At 39.8% G+C, this 27,719-nt stretch overlaps 1 pseudogene; it reads left to right on the forward strand.

Moving 5' to 3' along the window:
- On the forward strand, positions 1-27,394 carry LOC123788683 (non-histone chromosomal protein HMG-14 pseudogene; annotated as a pseudogene).
- The last annotated feature ends 325 nt before the right edge of the window (positions 27,395-27,719 follow it).

Consider the following 27,719-nt stretch of genomic DNA (forward strand, 5'->3'; position numbering starts at 1 on the left):
ATGGAGGAAAAGCCCATCCTAGTAAAGAAAAGGAGATGCCTCATCGTCAAGAGAAAGCCAAGATGCGTGGCGGTAGAAGAACAGGACACTCGGTTTGCGTAACACATGAGACCGGAACATCACTCAGAACTCTCTCAAAGACGTATGTAGTGGGGCGCCTGAGTGGCACAGCGGTTAAGTGTCTGCCTTCGGCTCAGGGCGTGATCCCGGCGTTCTGGGATCGAGCCCCACATCAGGCTCCTCCGCTATGAGCCTGCTTCTTCCTCTCCCACTCCCCCTGCTTGTGTTCCCTCTCTCGCTGGCTGTCTCTATCTCTGTTGAATAAATAAATAAAATCTTAAAAAAAAAAAAAAAAAAGACGTATTTAGTAACATGAGCTGAGCTTCCCAGCACATAAGTTATCCTAGGAAAAAAAAAGTTTTCAGGCCATGAAGAGATAAACATTTGATTCAAGTTCTCAAATACAGATCTTAAACACTGACAATGCCGTCACTGTGCTGGACACCGACTTCAAGTGCTATGGGAAGGCAAGGAGCAAACAGAGAAAAAGTACAGGAATTGGTGGGGACGATGGGGAATGAAATCACGAATATCTTTAATCTACCTTGCGATGTACCAAAAATTGAAGTTGGGCGACTTTTTTTTTTTTTTAATAGTCAAAAGAAAATAAACTGAATTCTAAACTTCTTTTAAAGTGCCAGCATTCAGGGGTGTCTTCTTTGAGGCTACACATACAAGGAGGCGGGAGAAAATGCCCATAAATTTGAAAAAACTATGTGTCCCTCATACATTTCAAGTTGACATCTTAAATTAATCATAAGTGAAAATAGTTGTAAAGGAGGTAATATTGACATTTTAAAATACAACTTTACATCACTCTTTTCAATGAATTCAATGGGACATAAACGCCATAGTGATTTTACACCCACCATCATCCACTGAAAAAGAGATTCAACCAAGTCTTCTCAAATAGTTGCAAATTTTATATGATTCCTTTGTCTCATAGAAATTGTTTCCATTCCTGTTTTCTCACACAATTTTATCTGACTACAATAAGTCTTTAATATTTGAAAGCACTCTATTGATTATGTTATCATACTTCTCTGCAACCACAAAAAAAGGCATATAAATTGAATTTTTTAACTTAAAAATATCCTGTTATCATGTGGTCCTAAGTATTAAAAAACATTCTTCTGGGTAGAGTTTTTTTTCTTAAGTATTGGTAGTACACAATTTAACAAAACAATACGCATATTTCAAAAATATTTGATAAATATTATTAAATACAAAAATAAAATTTTATTAGAAATTCATCTCCTTATGAGATGGGGGAATAACTATGGAGTCTTACTTAGAGGAGGCTTCTTCCACACACAAATAAATTGTCCCTTTGTGTAGCACTCTGGGAGCTTTTAAACCCTGGGGCTACTGGAGAGCACTATAATGATGTCTCTAACTTTGAGGTGTAATGTCATCTCAGTGTAGAACACTGAGCTTTCCACTGTTCAGCACAATTCCTAGCACCTAACAGGTGTGCAATGAATGTTCATTTTTTTGGTCTCATTTCTCATCCTTCCAGCCTGCAACCTTGCTGGGGCAACCACTAGCCCAACAAATCAAGCCACCCCAATACCAAGATCTTCATTTTAATAGGGATCTTCCCCGATAAACGGGTGTAAACAGAACCTTTCCTTGATGTCACCACATCCTCTTCATAGCAGGAAACAAAGATTTTTAAAAACAGGTTTATACATGTACATGCACATTTAATCAAATGGTTTAATGTATGCATATAAATCTCTAAACCCAATGTTATTGAAAAATTAAGAATTCTATGTAAGGGCATTTAAATGGTGACATTTATTTCAAAAATACACTAACTGAAAAAGCTCTATTTCTTTTCCAATAGTAAATGCTTACAGTATGTCAAGCAAATGGAAACTGCACTTGGATACACAATACCTGGAACATTTGAGTCATTTTAAAAAACACAGATGGTATTTTAGAAGGAGCCTACCTTTCTATTAGCATAAGTAGGCTGTGGTTTTTTCAAACGTAATGACTTCTGTTTCGACCCCCTGCCTGAGTGTACCGCCTACTACTGAACGGTCTGAATCTACACTTCCCCACTGGTCTCCCCTACTCTTGTCCCGCGGGGAAACATACTCCCCAGCAGGTACTTTTTATTTTAACAGATAAAAAAATATTAATGGCTCGTTATCTTTTTTTAACCATAGATTATTTTTCACTGTTATTATTTTTTTTTTGACTAGGATATTTCTGCTTCTCTACTGAAGAAGTGTGCCAAGTATGTAAAACCTCTCTAAAAAATAATAAAATCGTGTTTCAAAATAAAGATTTTAGGAGAACTTCTTTGTAAAAAGCAAACCATTGCATTTTAAATGTCTTTTTTGTTAGCAAGCCCTAATAGAGCAACTCAACAGTAATTGCTATTTTATAATCTCCTGAGTATTGAACTATTTATTATGCAAATTAATACTCTTTGGATTACGCACCCGCCTAGCCACTGAGTTCTTTTTTGTTTACATATTTTACTTTTGCAGCTTTTGCCAGTCAGTGTTAAGAGGCATCTTGATATTTACCAATTCCAGGCATAAACAGATTTCTGCCAGACACGTAGCAGCTACACTTCATGGCTTTGTTTTTAAATTAAAGAAAGACATATGGAAGATTTGCAAAATTGGAGGAAACAATTTTTTGGTAACAGCTAGAAGTTCTCTTCAGCAGATTTTAGTCTCATCACTGCTCCAGAGCCCTGGAACCAGAGTATGACTCCACAATCCACAGCAGAACGTGGTAGTTTAAGATGAATTAGGTCGAACCACGCAAAATTGTCATTTTGACCCAATTTTTGTGGGTCAAAAAAGGTCAGATATTGTAATTTTGTATGGTTCAACCGAACAGTTGCTGCAAATAGGTTCTTTCCTCAGACAAAGTTCCACAAGATTGACCTCCTCAGGAAATTGTCCTAGAGATGCCCCCCAGGAGCTATTTCTCAAATTTGGTAAAATTTCATAATACATTATTTATTTAATTTCAATATATTCTACCAAATCATTTCATGAAAGGCAGACTTGATGAACATGTGTTCTGCTCTTAGAGCAGATGCCTGTTAAATCCTTCATGGCCCTTCTTCTCCCAGGAGGAACTGGACCCATCCTAGTCCCAGAAGACTCAATGGGGGGTAAAGGACGCCCATCCTGGGCCACAGTTTGAGGGAGTCAACAAGGAAAAATGGTCTGAACATACAAAAATATACTGACCATCTTAAAGATTGGTTCATGATTGCCACACTGCCCCAAAATCATTCCACCTTGCATTTGTACGCATACATGCACGAGGTAAGCAGGATATATTATTTTTTCCATTTTACAGATTAGGAAACTAAAGCTCCAAGATAGCAAGCAAGCAACTCAGGGTCACCAATGAGGCAGTGGCATATCTAAATCAGAACTCTGTTCTGTCTCATGGCTGATTTCATTGGGAGATAATATTTGGACACTCGGGGTACTAGGCAGAATGTCCCTCCAACTTCTTCCCCCAGTACGCCTCTCCTTCCCTCCTCTCTTTAGTGCCCTGCCCACATGCTAATGCTGTGAGAGGACTTGGTGTGGTGGGCTGGAGGTGACTTCACAAAGAGTCAAGCATTTCTCTGCTTCTGTGATGAGTCAAGGGATAAAAAAGGCAAAACACGTATTCCTTCGGAGAGAAAAGAGGGTGAGACAGAAAGTAATTTCATAGATTTCATGAGAGCAGGCATCTAGAATCTTTGGGTCAGTGTGGGGCAAGAAGAAAGAGAAGGAAAGACACGAGGTCTTTGGCAGAGAGAGCTGTATGCTTATTTCTGGGCTTTATTTTCACCATAACAACATGAGTTGCGCATGCCCTGTGGACAAAGCCCAGAGAGACAAAGGAAATCTCTCTCTCACACACACACACACACACACACACACACACACTCTCTCTCTCATTGACCTTAAGAAATGTACAATCTGGATAAGCTTGGACAAACAAATGGAAAAAAAATGCATGGCAGAGAAACATACGAGTGTTAATATGGATGCTCAAATGCTTGGAATGATAGATGTCATAAGAGATCAGCTATAAAAACCTTGAGTAGAAATTGGCCCTCAAAAAGCTAGGAATTCTAAAGAGATGCTTAAAATTTCATATGATTGCCCAACAGTGGAGCAGAATAAGATCAATACAGCGCAGTTCTCTCTGAGAAAAAGTGCTTACCTGTTGAGGTGCCAAGTGGCCTGGATATACCTAGCAACACTTGACTTTAAGCTCTATTCATCTAGTTCCACCATAACCTAAGAGTCAATAAAAATAACTTGCACTTGTGTCGTTAACTTTCTTCCCCAGACTCACAGAAAAACATATGAGAAAATGGTAGAATGTGTTTAAAAATAAAGTCCATGCTTTCTATCCCCCCCCAAAAAATATGCTGAGGCAAATATTTCCACCCCAAAGTAACTATTTATTTTTGCAATGTGTGTAAAATGCTCGTCATATGTCATAGTTAATCAAATCAATTTCAAACCAGTTAAACCTAAAGGCAAAATTCACCTGTCACAATGTGTAACTTTCTGTACATATAATCATTTTCCTTAGAATACTCATTTATCCTGGCGCACCTGGGTGGCTCTGTCGTTAAGCATCTGCCTTCGGCTCAGGGCGTGATCCCGGCGTTCTGGGATCGAGCCCCACATCAGGCTCCCCCGCCGGGAGCCTGCTTCTTCCTCTCCCACTCCCCCTGCTTGTGTTCCCTCTCTCGCTGGCTGTCTCTCTCTCTCTCTCTCTCTCTCTCTGTCAAATAAATAAATAAATAAAATCTTTAAAAAAAAAAAATACTCACTTATCCTGAATCCTCTGTCCCTGTGTCCCTGACTTTTTGTGCTCCGTCAGTTTGTGGAGCTGCGTATATAGGAATGTGGACCCTGAAACAGAGTCGTACAGAAAAGCAAGATGGGAAACCTCAAGGTATGTAAGAAATTTGTTTAGAAGATGGTCTTGTCCTGCCTATAAAAACTCAGAAATCAAGGCTACCAAAGCCTGCAGAGAAAGCCTCCCTTAATCTTTCCAGACTGATGTCTGAGTAGGCACAGACAGAGTAAATGGGGGGGGAGGATAATGGATACCCAACCTGGGCCCCAGTTTGAGGGAATCAACAAGGAGAACTGGTCTGAACATACAAAAATATATTGACCATCTTAAAGATTGGTCCAAGGACTTCGTGTGGATCTACTTTTTGTAACCTGGTACGCAAATATGAGGAAATATGGATATTCAAATATTCTAACCAAACTTAGACCAACTTCAGGGCTTGAAAAACAGAGAATAGACAATAACTGAAAATATTTAATATGTATAAAACAACTGGAAATATATTTATGCTTTAAATATTTTTAAATGACTCAGGTGTCACTTCTGATTTTCAATGTGCGTGTCACCGACACCATTCCTGGCCAGAGTATTTGGGGTACTCTAAATCAGAGATGAAGCCATAAATCAGTATTCATCCTGACAGATTTGACACAAAGGCCACCAGAAGACCAAACTTAGATTTTATCTCACTTTTAAGTCCTTTTCTCTCCTCAGTCACTAGAGCTTTGCAACATGACTTTATAGGCACCTATTTCTTTGTGTATATTTTTATCCAGGCACACATATCATTGTATTTTCCTTAGTCATATCTATCTCCTATCCTAGTGTATTAGTGTCCTAGGACTGCCAGACAAAGTACCACAAACAGAGTGGCTTAAAATAACAGAGATTATTGTGTCGCAGTTCTTGAGACCAGAAGTCTGAAATCAGGTTGTCGGCAGGGCTGTGCTCCTCTCAACCCTGCAGGGGCATCCTGCCTTGCCTCCTCCTGGCTTCTGGGGCTTTGCTGGTGATCTTTGGCACCCCTGGCTTGTTAGATGCATCACTCCAATCCTCTCTTTACACAGCGTTCTCCCTGTGTGTGTGTATCTCCATCCAAATTTCTCCTTTTCGTAATGACAAGCCATGTTGTATTAGAACCCACAGTAATGACCTCATCGTAACCTGGTTAAGTCTGCAAAGACTCTATTTACAAATGAAGTCATGTTCTGATGTACTGGGGTTAGGACTTCAGCACATCTTTTTGGGGATACACAACTCAATTCATAACACCTGGAATCAATTGCTTCACTTGAGAAGTAACTAATAACCCACTGTGCCAGATATCGGAAAAATTAGAAATAAGCAGTTAGATGGCAGAGTTAATGTAACTGACCCTTGAATACCATGGGTTTAAACTGAATAGGTCCACTTATACACGGATTTTTTTTTTTACCACTGTAAATGTATTTTCTCTTCCTTAAGATTTCCTTAATAACATTTTCTTTTCTCTCACTTTATTATAATAATACAGTATATAATACATGTAATATATAAAACATGTATGTTAATCAACTGTTAATGTTATTAGGAAATCTTTCTGGTCAACAGTAGGCTATTAGTAGTAAAGTTTTGGGGGGTCAAATTTAAACTACATGGGGGTCAGCACCCCAAACAACCATGCTATTCAAGGGTCAACTATATCTTCATTTTTAATTCCTGAGTATAGTAAGTAGCACAAAGCTGGTGTATTAGAGAAGTTTATCGACTGCGTTAAGGATGGGTAAAGGAAGGAACGAATAATTCTAATGTTGAGATCCTAAACTCAAACCCCACAGGATGCCTCCCCCTTCCTGAGTTTGGCACCAGTTTTCAAACAGGTCAATGCACAAAAGTGCTGAAGAAACAGGGAGAAATCAGTGTTCTGGTTCCTTGGTTGTGTGACTTCTGTCAGAAGGTAGAGGCACCAGTGGTGACCACCCCACAGCACCCCCTCGTCATAGCTACACATCGTATCATAGGCTTACGGTAAGCCCAGCATGGTGCCGAGTACCTACTATTTATTATCTCATTGTATCCTCACAATAATTCTAGGTAGGAGGAAATATTTATTTTATAATTACAATTATAATTATTCGCCGCCTTCTGATGAAGAAACTAAGGCCCCACACCTCACTGTTGGTAAGCGATAGAGTGAGAATATAAACACAGGTCTGACAGCCCCGGGGTTGAACTTGCAAGGCTCAGTCAAGGCCCTTGTCAAGGAAGCTGCCATAGCTGGTGAAAGGCTTTGTGGAAACTCCAAGGCAGGAATCTGGGGTGGCAGCAACTACATTCTTTGAAGCAGAAACCCTGCCCCTCTTGCTTAGCCCATTGGCACAGTGACTTGAACTGACCTGTTGTCATTTTTGCCTCCAGCTCAGGCCTCAAAACTTCCTCTTTAAATCTTCATCCACCAGGGGCGCCTGGGTGGCGCAGTCGTTAAGCGTCTGCCTTCGGCTCAGGGCGTGATCCTGGCGTTATGGGATCGAGCCCCACATCAGGCTCCTCTGCTGGGAGCCTGCTTCTTCCTCTCCCACTCCCCCTGCCTGTGTTCCCTCTCTCGCTGGCTGTCTCTATCTCTTCAAATAAATAAAAATAAAATCTTTTAAAAAAAAAAAAAATCTTCATCCACCAGCAGGTCAATGGTCTGTGAACATCCTGATCTAATTTTGTAGGTGACCTAAGCCCTGCCAGAGGTGGCAGGCTGGAGACACTAGCTCCTGTCTTCTTCCCCTTAGTCACCGTGTAACTTGGGAACTACTACCAACTGTTAAAACCTCACCGTGTCATTCAACTAGAGAGTGGTTCTGATGAAAGGGGCATGTCCAGTTCCACCTTCTCCTTCAAAAAAGAGGAAACCAAGATTTTGAGCGTTATGTAGCCAGACTGAGGTTGGCAGTACCAGGACTGGAATGTAAGTACCCTGAATATCTTGCCAATTCCCCCCAAAAAATGAAATGCCAAGACGACTCATCTAACTTGAGGCACAAGCAGAATCAGAGGAGATAGTATTTGCTGCATCAGGCCTGCGCGCTTCCCCATCAATGAATCAATCGATATCTTTTGATCGCCTATTTGTAGAGTGCACTTTGTCAGATGTTGTAGAGGATGCCAACATCAATTAGACATTTCCATCCCTGGAAACTGACTCTCCAATTATAATCCTGGGCTGGAGTCTGGAGCAGGTCCCAGGATTCAATAAGATCCATCATCATAGTCCATATAATCCAGAATCCTTTCAGAGGACTGGCCTAAACTAGGCCACCCAATGTGTGTCTTTGTGTTTACCCGAGTCTGGGGTTTGTGCCGGCAATGAAAAAAGCACAGGCTTTGGAGTTGGGACTGGGTATGATTTCAAAGAACCTTCACTTGCCTGACATAAGTTATTCACCTGAGAGTCACTTTTCTCATCTCTGAAAGTGAGAAAATAAATATCAACCATGCAACACGGTAGGGGCCCTGAGTGAGATAATGATGCAAAAGGCCTGGCATTTAGGAGGCATTCACTAAAGGGAACCTGCAGGATCATTATTGTTATTTGCAACAGTGCCCAAATTGCATCATAGGCCCAGATCTGAAACATACAGGTCTTTGAAGGCCATCAGAAGAAAAGGGAAATCCTCAGGCTTGCAGAGGATTGAATTCAGACTAGTGGCTGTCTCTACGGCTGCCAGGAGCAAGGAGCAAAAACCGTTTCCTTCTGTGTTCACGGCAGAGAGAACAATTTCGTGGCATCACAATTTGGTGGCAAGTTATATTAGGAGGGATCTGCCACCTCAAGGCTGGGAAACAGACCTCCTTGCCTCTAGGCTGAGTCCAGCTGTCATTACATGCTGTGACCAGTGCTAGTCTCCCTACTAAGGAGGGGTGCCTGGTAGGCTCAGTAGGCAGAGCATGTGACTCGTGAGTTTGAGCCCCGTGGTGGGTCTAGAGCTTACATTAAAAAAAAAAAAAAAAGGATCATGGAAATATTTGAGATTCAGAGATAAAGAGCATCCTAGTTCAATTGTTGGGATGTGTCATTGTAATGGTTAATTTTATGTGTCAATTTGATGGGACCAGATATTTGGTTAAACATTATTTCTCTATGTATTTCTGACGGTGCTTCCGGATGAAGTTAACACTTGAATCACAGTCTAAGTGGAGCAGATTGCCCTCCCCAGTGTCAGTGGGCTTCATCCAATTCTTTGGAGCACTGAATAGAACAAAGGACTGAGAAAGCAAGAATTCTTTCTCTTGCTTGACTATCTTTGAGTTAGGACATTAGTCTTCTGCCTTTGGACTCAGATATGGACTAGAATTAATCACACTATCAGCTCTCCTGGATCTCCAGCTTACCAACTTGGCACTTTTCAGCCTCCATAATCACACGACCCAATTCCTTACAGTAAATCTTTCTCTCTTTCCCTCATCTCCCTCTAACTGTTCTGCCTCTCTGGAGATTTCAGACTGATAGTCACCTGTGAAAAATAGTAGAAACCATATCCCAGGAAACAAACAATAGGTGGACCTGCCTGTCAGGCAGAGAAGGGGAAAGAGTATGCGTAGTGAGCAATTACGCACCATGTGGCAGAGAAAATGGATATAAATGCCACAGGCTAGCCAGAAGAAAGAGACCTGCCAGTAAGGGTGACTAAGGACTACAGCCAGATAACAAGGGTGGATGAAGGACCCACTTCTGGTAGAACTTGGAGAAAAGGCTGAATAGCTGTTTTTCTTGAAACCTGGGGAGATCTTGACTAGAGGTAGAATTTGGGCTGAATCCCTCCATAAATTTCCTTCTCCTACCAAGATGGGTCTATCTGACTATTCAGAAGTCCAGAGGAACTTCTAGAAATTAGACCTAGGTGGAATTTAATACAAGCAAAAGAAGGAAACACTCATATAAATAACAATCTAGGGCTCAAATTATTATTACTGGCCATGATTCTTCTATGTTTATAAATGATTATGTACATTGCTCAAACCACATAAATGTTCAGCTCTACTATTTTTTAAAATATGCTGTTTATGTCTTATGCTTCACTTTTAGGGATTGCTCGTGGAGGAAGAGAACTTATACTGAATTAGTTTCCCTCGTGGAGAGGCAGGGTTAGCATTCCCCTTGGGTCTTCTAGAATTTGCATAGAATGACAAGGCTGAGGATAAGAAATACCCTTGGCATAGCAATTTTCAAGTTCTACTTGTAGGACAGTAGGGTTGTATTTTAAATTTTTCTAATAGACTAGCTCTCCTAACCACCTTTGTCCATTATTCTATTCATGCAATCCATCATCAATGAATATATGAATATTTATGTGTAGCTCTAATATGTATAGCACTTTAGCAGGCAATCCCCTTAAAGACCACTGCAGTGCTCTGTGAACAAATTTCAGTGGGTTCTCATGACCCTCGTCCAGGCCAACTTTTAACCTGATTAATTGGAATTATAATATCACCTGGCAAGCAATAGTGGGGAAACAAAATATAAGACAGATTAACAAGAGAGTGAGTTAGAGACGCAAGTAAGAGCCAGAATCCCAACTGCTGCAACCAAGTGATGTTTGCAGACCTGGCTCAGTCAAGAGGAGAGTCAAGAAGGGAGGAGTACAGTGAACTCAGCCTTGATATTGATTGGCCATTCCAGGGAGTTCTCACAAGTTTCTATGTGAATGTACATTTACAGACTTAACCTTGCCACAACCAAATCCTAAGATTTATGCTTCCTAACATTTTATGTACTTTTATTATGCTTCTCACAATTATGTTTTGTCAAGAGTTGCATGAGGACACCGCAAAGAGGTTCTACATGTACCCTCTGGTCCCACCTTCCCTCTCCAATGCTGAAGAACAAGACAGAAGTCCAAGTGACTGAATTAGGGCATGCTCAGTAAAGAGAGAGGTCTAACCAATTATTCTCCTTCCCATCCAAGGTCAGAACCGATTAAGAGATAAATAAGGGATTCTGGCACATGAAGATCAAATAGCTTCATGCCTGGTCAAGCTCTGGAGAACAATGCTTAGACATGTGAGCACTGTTGGATTCTTGGAACACAGTCTAGAATTTAGCTAAACTCACCACCAGGTACTGGGGTAGGAGCAGATGGCTTTGCTGTACTACAGAGAACACCTGAATGTACCCAGCCTACAGAGGGAAGGATTCAAAAAAGGTCTTAACAGGGATGGGAAGACATGGGCTTCCTCCTCCTCTATCGCTGGCCAGTCCCGCGTGTCCTGGTTCGCCATACTTCCTTCCCTTGAGAGGTGGAAGTGAAAGGGTGAAGAGAGGCAGGGAGTGTGTCTCTAAACTAGCAGTTCTCCAAGTGTGATGCGAACACCAGCAACATCAGCAGCATCTGGGAACCTGAGAAACGCAAGTTCTGAGGCCAGTATAGAGGCCCAGCAATGTGTGTTTACAGGCTTTCCTGTCGTTCTGATGCTCACGAAGGTTTGAGGACCACTGCTCCATAGCGTAATTCTCAACACGGAACCACCTGAGGCATTTTTTAAAAAGATCTATTTATGGGGGGGGTGGTGAGAGAGCAGGGGAAGGAAGGGCAGAGGAAGAAAGAGACTCTTAAGCAGACTCTGAGCTGAGTGCGGAGACCGACACAAGGCTTGATCTCACGTCCTTGAGATCATGACCTGAGCTGAATCCGAGTCAGACGCCCAACCCACAGAGCCACCCAGGCACCCCTGAGGCATTTTGTAAACATCAGGCTGCCCAAGCCTTCCTCCAGACCACATAAACCGGAGTCTCAGGTGGGGCCAGGTGTCAGTATTTTTAATACCATTGGTGGTGACTGAATATGAGGGCTTTGTGTGCATAGCAGATGTTTAAAACTAACCCTTTTGTGGACACATCTGTGAGTTTAGGGAGACCTCCACCCACCCACCCACCCACATTGCTCGGGATCTCCCTCCCGTAGTTTCCTGGAATGGTAGCTCTCAACTCAGGGCAATTTTGTCCCCCAGGGAATATTTGGCAATGTCTAGAGGCAGTTTTGACTGACACGACTAGGAAAGGGCATGTAACTGGCTTTAATGGGAAGAAGCCAGGGATGCCAGTAATACCCACAAGGCACAGGAAACTCCTCACAAGAAAAAATTACTCGTACACAATGTCAATAGTGCTAAGGTTGAAAAGCCCTGCTCAGGGGCATATATTTCTGAACCTACAATACAGTTGTATATACCAAGGTTTTTATGTAATAAAACTGTATTTTAGAACAATTTATAAAACCCTCTCCTATAAATCAGACTAATTTTTCTCCTCCCCATTTCAGGTGAATGAGAGAGATTATGGATTCTTGATCAACATTTCTTCAAGTTATTTCCTTTATGATTCCATTTCAGTATAGATGTCTACGTTACAGGCTGACAAAGGCCATCTGCCATGATAGTTTTCTGAGAACACTTGGCACAGTATCATATAGACAGCCCTTGATGGATGCTATTTGATGATGACTGAATTAGCTTCTCCTAGTTGGGAAATGCAACTTTTTAAATCCAAGTGCCACCTTATCTTCTCTCAGTATAATTTCAAAAGCATTTTATTATGTGCAACCTTTGTATCCTACGGTTCCGTAGCTCTACAGCTAAGATTTCGTGCCATATGTCTGGAATTCCAAAGCAACTCTCTGCCAAGTATGTTCAGGTGCCCAGTGTGCCAGGCCGCCTGTAGCATACCTTTCTCCTCTCTTTCATTTAACATCTTCCACAGGATACTGATGCGTTTCCTGCTAACTATATCCTACTTAGGGTTGCCACATAGAATACAGGGCTCCCAGTTTGAAATCTGAATATCGGATGAACAAGTAATGTATAAATATATCCCAAATATTTCCTGGGACATACTTAACACTAAAAAAAGTATTTGTTGTTACCCGATATTCAAATTTCATGGACATTTCATGACTTTCCTCTTTGAGGAAATTTAAATCTTTTTCAGTCTACTAGATAATTTTCTGTTGGAATGAGGGTTGAGAGTTTTACAGTTTACCTGTAAACTGTAGTCACAGTATTTGCTAAAATATTAGTATCTTCTATACATATTAGAAAATACACTGCAGTCACAGTATTTGCTAAAATATTAGTATCTTCTATACATGTTAGAAAATACACACTTGCTCTGAGCCCCCTAAGTGACTTTCCCTCCTCCTCCCACCTTCTCTTGAGTCAGCAACGAAAGGGTTAACATCTGGCCCTCGACTGGGGTCTCCAAGACACGGCTCCAGGTACCTCCATGACATCCGTTCTGAATGGTCAGTGCCTGGACACACGGCTATTAAATATTTTTAATATCACCCCAAAGTACGACTCTGATTTTAAACCACACAAATGATTCCCCAAAGAATCCACACACAGATATAATTACATCCTGTGCATATATTTTAATAAACACAGTTCAAAAGTCAAGTATGCTTTCATCTCATTTTCCAATCATGTCTTCTCCCATCTTTCTCCTTCCTAAGTAAACAGTGACGGTGCCTCCTTTTCTGAGGTTGCTTTTGCTACCATAACAATTCTCCAGCTTTCCCAAGGGATTAGCCATGGTGCGATTTACTTTTCAAGAAGGGCCCATTTATCTTCCCCCTGACAAATTTCAACACATGCACAGCTCTAGCATGAACATCTCTGCAGATTAATCCCTCACCCTTCTCAAAGAGAAGAATTATTCTTAAACAATCTATTTCAATACGGAGTTCCTGGTGTGAAGTTAATTTCCACCAACCTTGTGAGCATGCTACCCAAACACCATCTCTGTTATTCACTGAGAACAACAGAAGCCCTCTGCCTTGTAGTTTCTCAACCTTATTGTTTAAATGTAAACAGGAAAGAAAGACAGGCCAATGCATGCTTTTTTTTAAAAAAAATCAGTGATTTCTCCAAGCTCTGGGAAGGCTTTCTGTGTGCAACAGTCTGTGGTCATTAACTATCAATAAATATTTATCCAGGATCTACTCTCCAAGCACTACGTATGTACAACACGTTACGAACGGTGATATTTGACATGTACGTGTGATTGGACATTATGCGGTTTTGATAAAAAGCTATGCAAAATCAGCTATGTGTTCAGATCAGTCTGCTGACAACCCAGAGAGATACTAGTGCTTTACAAAACATATGCATATTTTGCTGTAAAAAGAAAATAATACCTGATTAGATTATGAGGAACAGCTAAAAACTATTTAGTAGGGCAAGTACAGAGTAATACACCCTGGAAAAATTACCAGCTCTAACACATACATAACAGGGAAAAGCAAGTATGGACAAATAAAGCAGACAGAGAGCTAGGGGACAGCCACAAGCTGAATGTGAATCAGCAATTCAGGGCTATTGTGATACAAGTCAATATGATACCAGCACAAATCAATAGGAGTAGAGTCGGCAAGGCTCAGACATAATTCTTCTTCTCTCCTCCCCATTAGTCAGAGGGAGGAAAGCATCCTGGTTTGGACAGCACACTCGAAAATCTGTGAGGAACCCAAAAGCATTCAAAAAGAGAAAGACGACTAGGTAATGGGATGGGAAAGGAGCCCAAGCAGAAAAGGTGACAAAACACTTTCAAAAAGTGGCTCCAGGGTGACCTGAAAGCTGTTTCTAAGATGCTTCAGGTTTTGGGAGCCCTGGCCTGTGACTCTGATGATGGAGGTTCCAATAAGAAAAAAAAAATCATTCTAAAATGAACTTCAGGGACATTTCTACTAGACATGGACATAAGGGAACTCTGCCTGCCCACCAGGACAATAAGACCACAAAGGTGTTGTCCTGAGACAAAGATTCCCAAGTGCTTAGAGCCTAATTTTGTAAGCACTTTTTTTTTTTTAAAGATTTTATTTATTTATTCGATAGAGATAGAGACAGCCAGCGAGAGAGGGAACACAAGCAGGGGGAGTGGGAGAGGAAGAAGCAGGCTCCCAGCAGAGGAGCCTGATGTGGGGCTCGATCCCATAACGCCAGGATCACGCCCTGAGCCGAAGGCAGACGCTTAACCGCTGTGCCACCCAGGTGCCCCTGTAAGCACTTTTTACTGCAATCTTCATGAGTTAATCCCTCACGTGAAGGTTGGGTGGAACCTCACAGTCACGTTCACCTATATCACAATTACACAGAGACTGCAAGACTCAGACATCTGTACGTTCCATGAACATTTTATTATAAAATGCCTGGAGTCCAAGTGCCACAAGGGCCGGCTGGGAAAAGCAGCAATATACTATACAGCTACTTCTCCATGTACTTACTTACTATGTACTTACTTACACGCATCACTTACTATGAAAGCAGGCCATGCCCCTCTCTCAGGAACACCTACAGACACAAATTCCGTTTCCTTTTCTGACTCAGGCACACAGCCATACAAAAATTGCATAAGAGCGAGACACAGTCTAACTACTTTCTAGATCATTCTAGATTGTTGCAAATTTACTGATCAAGGAAATCATGTGGGATAAATATTGACGTGTGGGATGCACATTTTTTGTTATTGGATAATAGAAAAATTACACTCATTAATTTGACTAATTTTCTGGCTACTTTTTTTTAACCTTCAATTTTACAGTTTGATGGATATAAAGACCACAGTGAATTGGGTAATAAAGGGGTGGTCTTTTATGATGTGGCTACAGTTTTCCTCTTCCAAAGTCCCTTGTAAGGAATTATTTTTTTAAGATTTTTTTAAATATTTTTTTAATTTTTATTTTTAAGTAATCTCTACATACAATGCAGGGCTCAAACTCAGAATTTCAATATCAGGACTCACGTGCTCTACCAACTGAGCCAGCCAGGCACCGCCGTAAGGAATTTTCTTAATCTTAAAGATAGCACTTTTCTCCTTAATTTCACTTTTCACTCTTTCCTGAAATTGCCTTACTTCTCACATTTCTTTTTTTTTTTTTTTTAAGATTTATTTATTTTTAGAGAGAGGGAGAGCGCACGTGCCTGTGAGTGGGGGGAAGGGCAGAGGGAGAGTAGAGAGAGAATCTCAGCAGACCCTCCCACTGAGCACGAAGCCTGACGTGGGGCTCGATCTCAGGACCCATGAGATCATGACCTGAGCTGACACCAAGAGTCAGACGCTTGGGGCCCCTGGGTGCCTCAGTTGGCTCAGTCGGTTAAGAGTCTGCCTTCTGCTCAAGTCATGATCTCAGGGTCCTGGGGTCAGGCTCCCTACTCAGCAGGGAGTCTGCCTCTCCCTCTGCCCCTCCCCCTGCTCGTGCTCGCACGTGCTCGCACGCGCGCGCGCGCGCTCTCTCTCTCTCTCTCTCAAATAAATAAATAAATAAATAAAATATTTTGAAAAAAGGAGAGTCAGATGCTTAACTGACTGACCCACCCAAGCACCTCACTTTTCACATTTCTATTATGCTCACCTGAATATTAAAATACTCATAGAAGGAAGGGTCAGGCTCTGTGGTCTGGATTATATTTTTAAGAGAAGGAAGGTTACTTTGGTAGAGAAGATTATATTGCTAATTATGCACATAACTGCTTGCTAAGACGTCTTAGCATGAACATATTGCCTCATATTAAAAGTTCTTTTGCACTTAAGTATTGTTCCTAGTAGTGAATGAAATAATTGTCCATATTTCTTAAACTGTAGCTGCATTAATGTTTCAGCACATACCTGTTCGGCTACTTTGCCACCCCAGCCCTGTTCTTGCTGTGATCTCACTCATCCTCACAAGATGGTCCAAGTCAACCATTCCTTTCCAACCCACCGCTCCGTGGGATATAGAACAATGGAGTGTGAAGAGGCAGAGGAGTGAGAAATGTCCCGTTCTTCTCCAATTTATATTCCTACTCTTGTCTTCCTGAGACTTCCTAAGGAAGCATCCTGGCAACTCCCATAAGCCAGCTACTCAGGAATCTCAAAGAAGACTCCGAATTAAAACCAGCAACTGTGGGCATAGTGGCTGTATATTGGGAGCAAATATGGAATGCTCATCATGATCAGGCATTGTAGTACATACTCCATGGGGATAGAAAGACAAACCAGAAGCAGATTTTACATGGAAAACCCAAATTCTTGGGATTCCGCAATATTGATTTTTGAAATTAGCTTTTTTCAACCAAATTTTTTATAGACTAAGTCTTGAGATAGCTCAAATTCTCTTTATACATTTTCTCCTTTTTTTTTTAAGAGGTGGGGGAGGGGCAGAGAGAGAGGGAGAGAGAATCTTAAGCAGACTCCGTGTCCAGTGCGGAACCTAACACAGGGCTGGTTCTCACAACCCTGAGATCCGAACCCAAGCCAAAATCAAGAGTTGGGCACTCAACCAAAGGAGCCACCCAGGTGCCCCTTAACACAGAGATGTTCATATATCCCAAGTTCAAGATCTACGTAAATAAAAAATATTTAGAAAACACTACGAGTAAATGATACTACGTGATCTTCTGATAGGTGGAAATATTGTTTAGGTAGAATCATAGCGTGCAATTGTATTGACTGGGAGAGAGATTTACTTTTTCACCAGCCTTCACCACAGAGAATTTTAATTCAGAATGCGTGTAGCCAGCAGTCAGGCTCAGGCATCAGGACTTTCACCTGAAAAAGGGCAGCTTAACACACTTTTGCATCGATGTATAAAAATTGCCAGAGAGGCGTCTTGGTACATCTGTGGTCTTGTATCTTATGGCAAAGTGGCTGGTTATGGGGACAGACACTTACTACTACAACTAACTGAGTTACGGTGTCTTGGGTCAGGGACTCAAATATGACTTCTCATATTGCAACACTTTTATTTATTGTTGCATTTTGTCTTACTCTGTGTCACTGGTATGTACTTTAAAAGTCAGGTACAAAATCACATTTTGGGGCTCAGTTTCCCTAAATACCCTTTGTTACACCTGCTTTGGAAAACACTTTTCAACACTGAAGATCAAAGTTCTGGTGAACAATTTAAAACATTTTGATTGTCAGGAAATAAAATCACATGTTGTGAGTAGGCAGCCAATTCTCGGTTGTGTAACTCTGGATTTCACTCTACATGTGTCTCACACATTGGCAGAGTCTTAAAATTCGAGCCTGGTATTCTGTATGCACAAAATGGAAAGAATATGCCCTCCAAGCGAGTGAGAACAATCAGTGGTACTTCCTAAAGGCAATGCTCTAAACAGATATTTCAAGTTCTAAACAGATACTTCAATTTCGCAATCCCAATACAAATCCCTTTCCCTGTTTTCTGGTGGTTCTAATATCAGCTCCCTACTTAAAACCACTTCTCCAGAAGCCAATTTATCTAATCACCATATATGTTTCCTATTGGTGCCGTGACAAAGTACCAAAATCCTAGTGGCTTCAAACAGTAAAATTTATTATCTTAGAGTTGTGCAAGTCAGAAGACTGAAATAAGTGTTATGGGGCCAAACTCAGGGTGTGAGGAATGCTGCCTTCTTTCTGGAGGCTCTGGGGAAGAATTCATTTTCTTATCTCTTCCAGTGAAAGGCTGCCTGCATTCCTTGATTTATGAACTCTTCTTCCACCTTCAAAGCTGATCACTTCAGCCTCTTCATTTAAATGGTGTTGCTCCAAATGTATTCCTATTTGCCTCTTCCAGGGAGCACGGACCAGCTCAGCCTGGATTCCTTTCAACTTTATTATCAGTCCAAGTTGGTTTTGTTTTTCTCTGTAATAGTACACTAGTATGGATTCTGGACCCAAACTCATAGGTGAACTGGCTTTAAGGATCAATCCACAAAGGAGAATTTAAAAAAAAAATTTTTTTTTTTTTAAATTAGCTCTTTGCCCAGAGCTAAGGTCAACATGGACAAGTTATCTGCACACTCTCACCTTTGGGGGTGGGGAGCAGTTCCAGGTCACTCTCTGAGCATCTTTTTCATGTCCCTTCTTTACCCGTCTCCAAACAAACTCCCACACTATTCCAGCTGCAACTTTGCTTCCTGTCCCCCTGCAGATGTAACCCACATTCTAGGGTTTCCATGCTTGCTTAGCTCTGCATTCTCACTTCTCCTTGTTTCTGGTCTTTCAAGAATTTCCCTTATGTTCCAACGGGGTTCAGTCGTGCATTTATAATATTTAAGAATTTTATTCAGCATTCTTGAAAGCTCTGTATTGGGAAAATTTCTCTAAATATGTAGCCCACCTTAAATAGACCCTGTTAAAGTTAAACTTTGAAGAATGGGTCTTTGGACTTTAAAAATCTCCTAATATGTTGAAAAGCACAGTAGGTATTTTTAAAAATAAGATACCCATAATTGTATAAAACAATTCTATCATTAAAGTCATAAAGTTAAGCAGAATTACCTAAATCAGTAAGTTATGTTTCTCTGTTTTTAACTCTAAGAAGGCCATAGAGATGGAGAGAGAAAACACTCAAATAATTACAAAGCCACTCAACAAGGGATTGAGTTCTAAACTGTTCAATAGATAAATTGATCCTAAGATAAGCTTGTTTTAGATAATAGAGTTGTTGCTGAATTGACACAGAGCTATTCTGTTCAAAGGTCTCTGTTACCCCTCTTTCTATATTAACTTTTATCTTAGTTTTTTTTTAATTTGTACAGTTAAGCTGGGTTGAATGACATGTGGGCATAGCTCAGCTTTCTACTGAATAAAATGCATCATTCTCTTCATCAAATATAATAGATACTTGGGAAACCCCACAAGGAGATGATTAATAAAACAATTGGATTGAAATATTCTCCTTTTCTTTGGTTTATATATCTGACAATTACTGCCTAATAATATTTCAAACAAATTAGCTAACTTCTATAATATTTAATTTGATGATAGCATTGTTAGAAATCTATGATTGCCATCAACAGAGACGTATTAACTTTCTCAATAACCAGCACCATAAAACAACTGGCCAAGTACCTAAGCTATTCAATGATTCTGGCTCCTTCATTTTGAAATTGCATTTGAATACTCAATGTTGAAAGATGATTGACCACAAGAGACACTGAAATCTAAAAATACATAATGCAATTGATTCATAAAGCCAAGGTTGCTAATTGGGCAATGCTGTGCCTGCCCATGAATTGGCCATCATAAATTTGACTAAGGTACCTTAGGATATTACATGGGTTCTTTCACCCATAAAGTATATTTCATTAAATTGGACATTGCCTGGTACATTATGTATATTATAGATTAAACAAAACTATTATACCACCACAAAACTGTTTCTTGAGTCACTTAACCAGCCAGCACAAAATCCGTGGACACAAAACAAGAGTCATTACAATAGGAAATAAAAAACTAATTAAAATGCCATGGTTGTGTGCCAAAAATTTTTTTCCTAATGGCAATATTAGAGACCTAATATAATTTTCTCTTATTTGTTTCAAAAGATTTAAAAAAATAATTTCCCTCTTACCTACTCTGGCATAAATTGACAAATCATTTGTCAGTAACATGCATAAATTATGTACTAGTTTAACAGGATATTCTGTTCTCTCTGTTCATTCATTAAATATTGGTTTGTACACTACCTTATTCTTTTTGTGCCAAAGGAAACGATGCACCAACAGCCTATGAACGGGTCACAGATACAGCATTTCCACGTTACCAAGTTACTTCTATAGTTAGTGACTGATGAAAACTATATGTACCTCCTAAGAAGGAACACTATTCTTGGGATGCAAGTAATTTAATGTAAACACCAAGAACAGGCAACATAAACCCAGTATACGATAAGATCCAGGAGGGGAAGCTAAGAATGCTTCCTTGGCCACCCTCCGTGGAGCGCCATATCCACAGTGGACATGCAAGGCATAGAATGCTAACATATTATGTAATGTTTAGTTAGTACAGAAGAACTGGTTCTGTAAAGCTCACCACGTGCAAGCACATCAGTGTGCGTACCCACGCAAGTACACTCACACTCACACACACACACCTATGCCCCTCTTGAAAAGGAAATACGATTAGACCCAGATATTTAGAAAACCTACTCCCTGCCTCAGTTTCAGCTAACCTTCCCTAACTAAACCAAGACTGAGGAACATCTCAGCCATTTCCCAAAAAAGTCAACATCCCACATCCATCTTTAAAAAGTGAATTCTCCTAACAACAAATTCCATTAAAACAATCTCAATGCCACAGAAATCTTCATGTGAAAAAAGATGAACAGAATCCATGTTCTAATGAGCAAGATTTCTTACTGCCTCCCACGGCAGCATACCTGTGGCAGCTGTGTATTTTACTTCCCTGGCTTTTTATTTGGGGAGGGGTACACAGTGATGACCAGAACCACAGGTCTAGGGACAAATCGAAGACATGTTATTTCTTCCTCACGGAAGACCTAGTCATGAAAGATTTGAGAATAGTGTTGTGAGAATCTACTTTGAAAATGAAAGAATGTTTATTGAATCTTCAATATAATAATTGTGCTTTTTCTACCAGCTCCTCAACGGTGAGGAGTGAGTACCTCTTAAATTCAACGCTTGTGTCCAAATGACTCATGAGTCTAGAGACAAGAATATCAGTATCTTAAGAACCACTTTTTGAAAGTCTCCCTGAGGCTACCCAAGTGTATTAATAGCCAAGACATGTGCTGGGATACTGTCAAATGAGAATTTAAGGTGAAAAGGACCCTATTTATCTTACCTGAAAAATGATTTTAGAAGACTAGTATTTAGCTCCGTTTATTGACTTTTTGAACTTTCTAACAGCTGGTAGACTTCTTGTGCCTAGTTTTGCAATCTTCTGCTCTTTCTTCCAACCTTCTAAACACTATATTTTTATAAGATTATTATTTCTCTGAGCCAAGATTGGAAAATGTTTTATCGAGAAGCATTTTCAGTTGCCTACAACTTGGTGAAAAGATACTTACTCTTGTTCCTGAAATTGTGCACTGTTACGGTATTTGGAGAAATATTGATTAATATGAGCATATTTTAAGACTGCTTATGGTTCACCAGTCAACTTTTAACCTTTCTGTAGCCTGCAGCTTCCTAGCAAGATGCACTAAAGAGTGATTTTTGTGACTACTTCTTCATCTTTCCTCCACCTTCTTTTTTTTCAATCTTTTCTAAATTTTTTCACTTGGGAAAAAACTTCACATTTTATGCTTAGAGGACCAAAGCAATTTGAAACAACCACCACCAGAAGCACAAAAAAAAAAAAAAAAACACAGAAAAATGACAAGAAGTATGGGTAGACAGAAATGTATTCCAAGCATTCCAGGCACACTTACTTTCTCATGGTTAACAAATACACAAGGGAACAATATATGTGTAAGTCAGGATATAGAGAAGGGTCATTCCTACCTATAAAATCCCTGGAAATCCCAATCGCTCTTATTGCCATTCATCACGTGACTTCATTCTTATAATTCCCAAAGAATTTTAATTTCTACCACTAAAAAAATATGTTGTACAAAATACATTTGCAAGAACAAAATGGACAAGTGGGGAATGATGTATGGACATTGATCTTGTAATTTTAAACACTGTAATCAGTGTACTGATTACACTATCTGTCATTGACTACTAAGTTACTCACGTCACTCTGTATCAGGGAATTCAGATCCTTCCCAAACACAAAAGGGCCTAGAAAAATAATGCACCCTTATTCTTTATCTTTCTATACGCTATCTCAACAATCTCTCTTGAGAAGCTGTTTCTCGAGTTACCCTTTGCTGTACAACAAATTACCACAAAACTCGGTGGACTGCTTTAATCAAACAACAACTCCTGTGCTGATTTTGCCAGGCTCACTCATGTGGCCAAGCCGGCTAGAAGATGAGAAAGATGGGAAGACCTAAGCTAACTTTGCTCCCAAGTCTGATACTCAGAGACAAGAATATCGGTACAGACAAGTTACCTGGGGAGCCTCAGTTCACCAAACGGCTTCCCATCTTTCAATAAGCAAGTCTGTTCCTGTGGAGGTCTCAGGGTAGCATTCCAGGAATGCAAGGCAGACACTGCAAATCCTTTCAAGAACACACAATGTCACTTCTGGCACATTCTGCCAGTCAAATAAATCACAAGATCAGCCCAGATTCAAGGTGTAGAGAAAAAGACTCCATTTCTGGAAGGAAGGAACAGCAAAGTTATACTGCAAAGGGGGAGGAGGAATTTGTGGTCATTAAACAATCTAGTGCCCTTGTTCAAAAGCCCAACTTCCCCGTTGATAGGGCAGGTGGACATCTAATCCCAGACACTGGACCATGTCCAGTGTCTCCGCGTGTCAAGCATTTGAAAAACACGCTGTACAATACTATAAATATTAAATATTCCACATAATTTTCAAGTAGAGTAATCTAGAACTATGATGAATAATTTTCTCCCGCTCAAACCAAGAACTTGATGTCATAAGCCTCATGCTTCATGCTTCAATCCAATATCTCCTGTTGTGTGTCTAATAAGAAAATTCAGTGACTCAGAATTCAGCTCACCGTAGGCCTACTCGACTGCCATTTCTAAACTGAACAGTGTTTTAAACGCTCTTTTGAACAAGTACTATATGCCAAGAGATATGAGATAGGCCTATATGAGATAGGCTTTGGATGGCAAAAATTGGCAAGGGCATACTGAAATGGCAGAGATTTGCCCCAGGTAATTTGAGAGAATAGAGGAAAAGGATCTCATCCACCTTAACCTGGAAAGCAACAGAAATAATGATTTGACCACCATAAAGATACATGTCTGTTATCACCCTTTGTACTATATTTTTCACACGTCAGATTATGTCTACAGAAACTACAAGAAAAGCATAATTTTTTTTCAAAGCCGTGTAAACAGAGACGGTTGGGTAAAATTCAGATCCACTTTATGTTAAATTCCAGTAACAGCATCTACATCATACACCCTAGTAAGCTTTCACTAGCTATGCCTTGATGTATGTAAAGATAGATAAATAACATAATTAATAGTATTTATTCTAATTCAAAGATCTCCATTAACTGCACTATAAATAATACTGGTTATTAATACTGTAAGTACTTTTTAATTTTATCTCATTATAGCAAATACCTACAAAACGCAGCTTCCTGTCCCTTTCCTTCTCAGTAAAGATTACAGAGAGGGTCATTTCGTACACATATGCATATGCGTTGGTGCACCGAAAGTGGGAGATTTCTTTCAATTTTAAACATTTCCCTTGGACAATGATCAATTTTTTTGTGAGTGGTATTTTATCTTTTAATTTATTTTAACTGCTTGAAATGGACCAGCTGCAGAGTGGGAAGTGTGTTGACATTTATCTGAAGTCTTATCTTTATTAAATCCCTTGTATTATTGCACTACATAAACAACTTAATAAACAGCAAATACTTATCTAACCAGAGTCAGGAAGTCTATTGAGCCAGCCAATTTACTCTTAATTTTCTGGAAAAGATAAAACCTCCTGTATCAGTTGAGTCACTGGGGAAATTAAGTCTTCAGTTATCAAATCTGTTACCAAATCCGAAGCACCCCCATGAGTACTTGGAGGGCTTTTGATTCTTTCTTTTCTATAGACACCCAATGGAACCGTTTGGTGACCTTTCTACTCATTCTACTTCACAAATGTAAACAGTCAGGAAGGTTTCTTTTTCTACCCTCCCCCAGTATCCCAATAACTTTCAGTTGCCCTTTGCCATACTTGATATTAGCAAGAGATTATTGTTTTTTCTTCAAATATGCACATCCACATTCATCATGAAGAACAAGATAGGGTCTTACCAAAATGAAGTCAAATGTAAGTCTTATAATGTTCTTTGTGATCTGTACTGTCCAATATGGTAGCCACTGGCCACATTAAAATTTAAATTACTTTAAAATTGAGATTAATTAAAATTAAATTCTGTTCCTCTGTCACACTAGCCATATCTCAAGTGCTTAGTAGCTGTATGTGGCTAGTGGCTACCTGATTGGGCATCGTCGAGATAGGACATTTCCTTCACTGAAGCAAGTTCTATGGGACAATGCTAGTCTAAATAACAGAAAAAATGACCAATAAGTAGTCTAGTCTGAACACCTCCCTTTTTTTATCCTAGGGCTATTACTTCCAATCATATTTTAAGGTACTTTTTATTGCATATTTTTTAAATGCAAAAAAAGTATACTGAAGACTCTGTCCCATTTCTCAATTACAGTTCCCTTCATCCCCTATGGGAACCACTATACTGAACGTGATGAGCATCTCTCCCACCCATTCTTAAAATATATTTTTCCTAAATTATAGTAGCATTTTGAAATTTTATATTAATAACAATTTGATTAAAATTTTTCACTAACATTCGAATTGAGAAATTAATGCATGTTAATAGTTTGTCAAGTATTCTATCACAAGTAGGTCTCAGATCATTTTGTATTCCACTGCATGGATATACCTTGTTTATTCAGGCATATTTGACCTTATCTTTATTTTTTAAATACTTCCCTTCTCAGAAATAGCCATTGACGTGGTTAAGTGATCAGGGTAGAAAAAGATAACAGAATAAAACTTATATTTCATTTGACAAGTATACCTCTTACTCCTCACAGCCAAAGTCCCACCACCAAATAAAGGCCTGGGTAATCAGGCGCTATTAAACATAAAAGCTTCTATGCTTCTCTTCCCCAGATACTGTTTATTTAAAAGACAGCAAACAATTGCAGAGATTAAAGGTCTAAGATAATGAAACTTCCCAGTGAAAAGAAAGAAAAATGTTATCTTCATAGTTTCAAGTAATGCTTATTACACTCACCTTTTGCTCTACCAGAGGACAGGAGTATGATCTCTGTCATGTGGTGAAAGATGCTTGCATGAACCGCTGATGGCAGGCTTAAGGAGTAATCGTCCTGTAATCAGTACGATCCAACTCACCTTCCTGAGGAGCAACAACATAAAAAACCAAGTATTTATCATTAATATTCAAATTAGTCATTTGAGTTCTTATCGAATCCGGGTTAGACTGCCTCCTCCCTATGACATGCAAATGCCAGATTTCTTAGTTTGAGGATGGAAGTGGTATTTCTGGTTGTCTCTAAGACAGAGCTGGAGAATATATTAAACCCACCTCAGGTACTGTTCACCTCTTCATGTTCTGTCTCCAGGATTTGGCAGCCATATTGAAGACAGGCCAGCCTTACAATCAGAAGCTGTGTTTTGAGTTATTATATGGCAAGTACTTTGTATGTCATATTTTATTTAAGCCTAATAAAAACCCACAGAAGAATGCATATTTTTTAAAGATTTTATTTATTTTGAGAGAAAGAGTGAGAGAGACTCACCACTGAGCAGGGAGCCTGATATGGGGCTCAATCCCAGGACCCCAGGATCATGACCTGAGCCAAAGGCAGACACTTAACCAACTGAGCCACCCATGTATATTCTTCTCTCCAGTGATAAAAACAAAGCTCAGAGAAATTAAGAAATGAGCAAAGATTGGGCAGGTAGGAAATAACAGACCTTAAATTCATGACATCTGTCTGAAGTTAAAGTTCTTTAAACACCAATTTTTCAATAGTTACTAGATTATATATTTAATTAAATAATTCAGAAGAACTAGATTCCAGGCCATTTTGACAAAATTAGCTATGTGTACCTGGCAACAATAATAATGACCACAACTCTTTCTAACCTTTTATTACACAAAACAATTCTATCACCTAGAGCGTCCATTGTCTCACCTATACTTGTATATTGGAAGATTAAATTAGATGATCAGTTAAGGTGTCTTCCAAGGCTAAAATTGTGTGGATCTAAATGAAAAAAAAAAAAAAATCATTAACTAGTGTTGAATAAGATACATTTGTTACAATAAGGCTTCCACCAAAGAGAGCTAGAAAAAACAAATCCCTATTTATAAGGATCCCATAATCCAAAAATAAATAACAATAGTCACAAATACAAAAGATGAAATAGAGGGATAAACAAATATGGCATACCTTTTAAATCTAGTGAATGTGAAAAGTTCAAATAAAAATAAATACTGGAAAATGTGTTTCATAATTCAACTTTCAGTTATACATTGACACAGCCTTTTTTTAAACAAAAGAGACTGTAAGCTCCATGAGAGCAAGAGATATTTCCTTTGGTTTGCTCCTTACCATTGCACACCTAGAATTGTGATTCACAGCAAATGATCGCTCAATAAACATGCTGACCGGACAAATGAATGAATGAACAGGCATTATTAAATAAACTGGAGGGCAAAGGGCGAGGTAGCAGGAAGAGCAGCAGCCTCCAGGCAGCCCAGCTTCACCGAGGCTCCGGGCACCAGGCATCTGGCACGTGCCCTCCCCAGTGCCCACAGGCCCAGGAGGAAGGTCAGCGCAGCCAAAGGGGCCGTGACGGAGGAACTCAAGACGTTGGCAAAGTTGTCAGCTAAACCTGCTCCTCCAAAAGTGGAAAAGAAACCAAAAATGGCAGCAGGAAAGGTTAAATCTTCAGACAAAAGAGTGAAACAAAAGGGAAGAAGAGAGCAAAGGGAAAACAGATGAAGTGTCTAGCCAAGAAACTCAAGGTCAAGCTGCAGAAAAAGGAGGAAGTAAAAAGAAGAGTCCAGCCCCTGACAAAGCTGCAGAGAAAGAAGCCAGATCTGATTAATATCACCTATCAGGTCTTATCAGTGCTGTCTCCCTTCCTGAACAATCCAGAGGAATATTGTTACCAATTATTTTGCAAGCGGGTGTTTTTCAGTGGAAACACTTTTAATAAGGAGGACATCTAACCTCATCCTATTTTTTAAGTGTAAGCGCTTTTATTAAGAGGCAAATCATTTGCCTGCTGTTTATGTTTTGGTACAACCAGAAAACAGTGAGATACTGAATTATTCCAGGGGTTGACTGTCTTGAGTGTTGGTTTAACACTCTGTAGACTGGAGAAGGGCTAGTTTCTACACTGGTAACACAAAGCATACTGACAGGCAATT

Source organism: Ursus americanus, chromosome 3, assembly GCF_024610735.1.
Source record: "Ursus americanus isolate L20-20 chromosome 3, mUrsAme1.1.p, whole genome shotgun sequence".
Taxonomy (NCBI): domain Eukaryota; kingdom Metazoa; phylum Chordata; class Mammalia; order Carnivora; family Ursidae; genus Ursus; species Ursus americanus.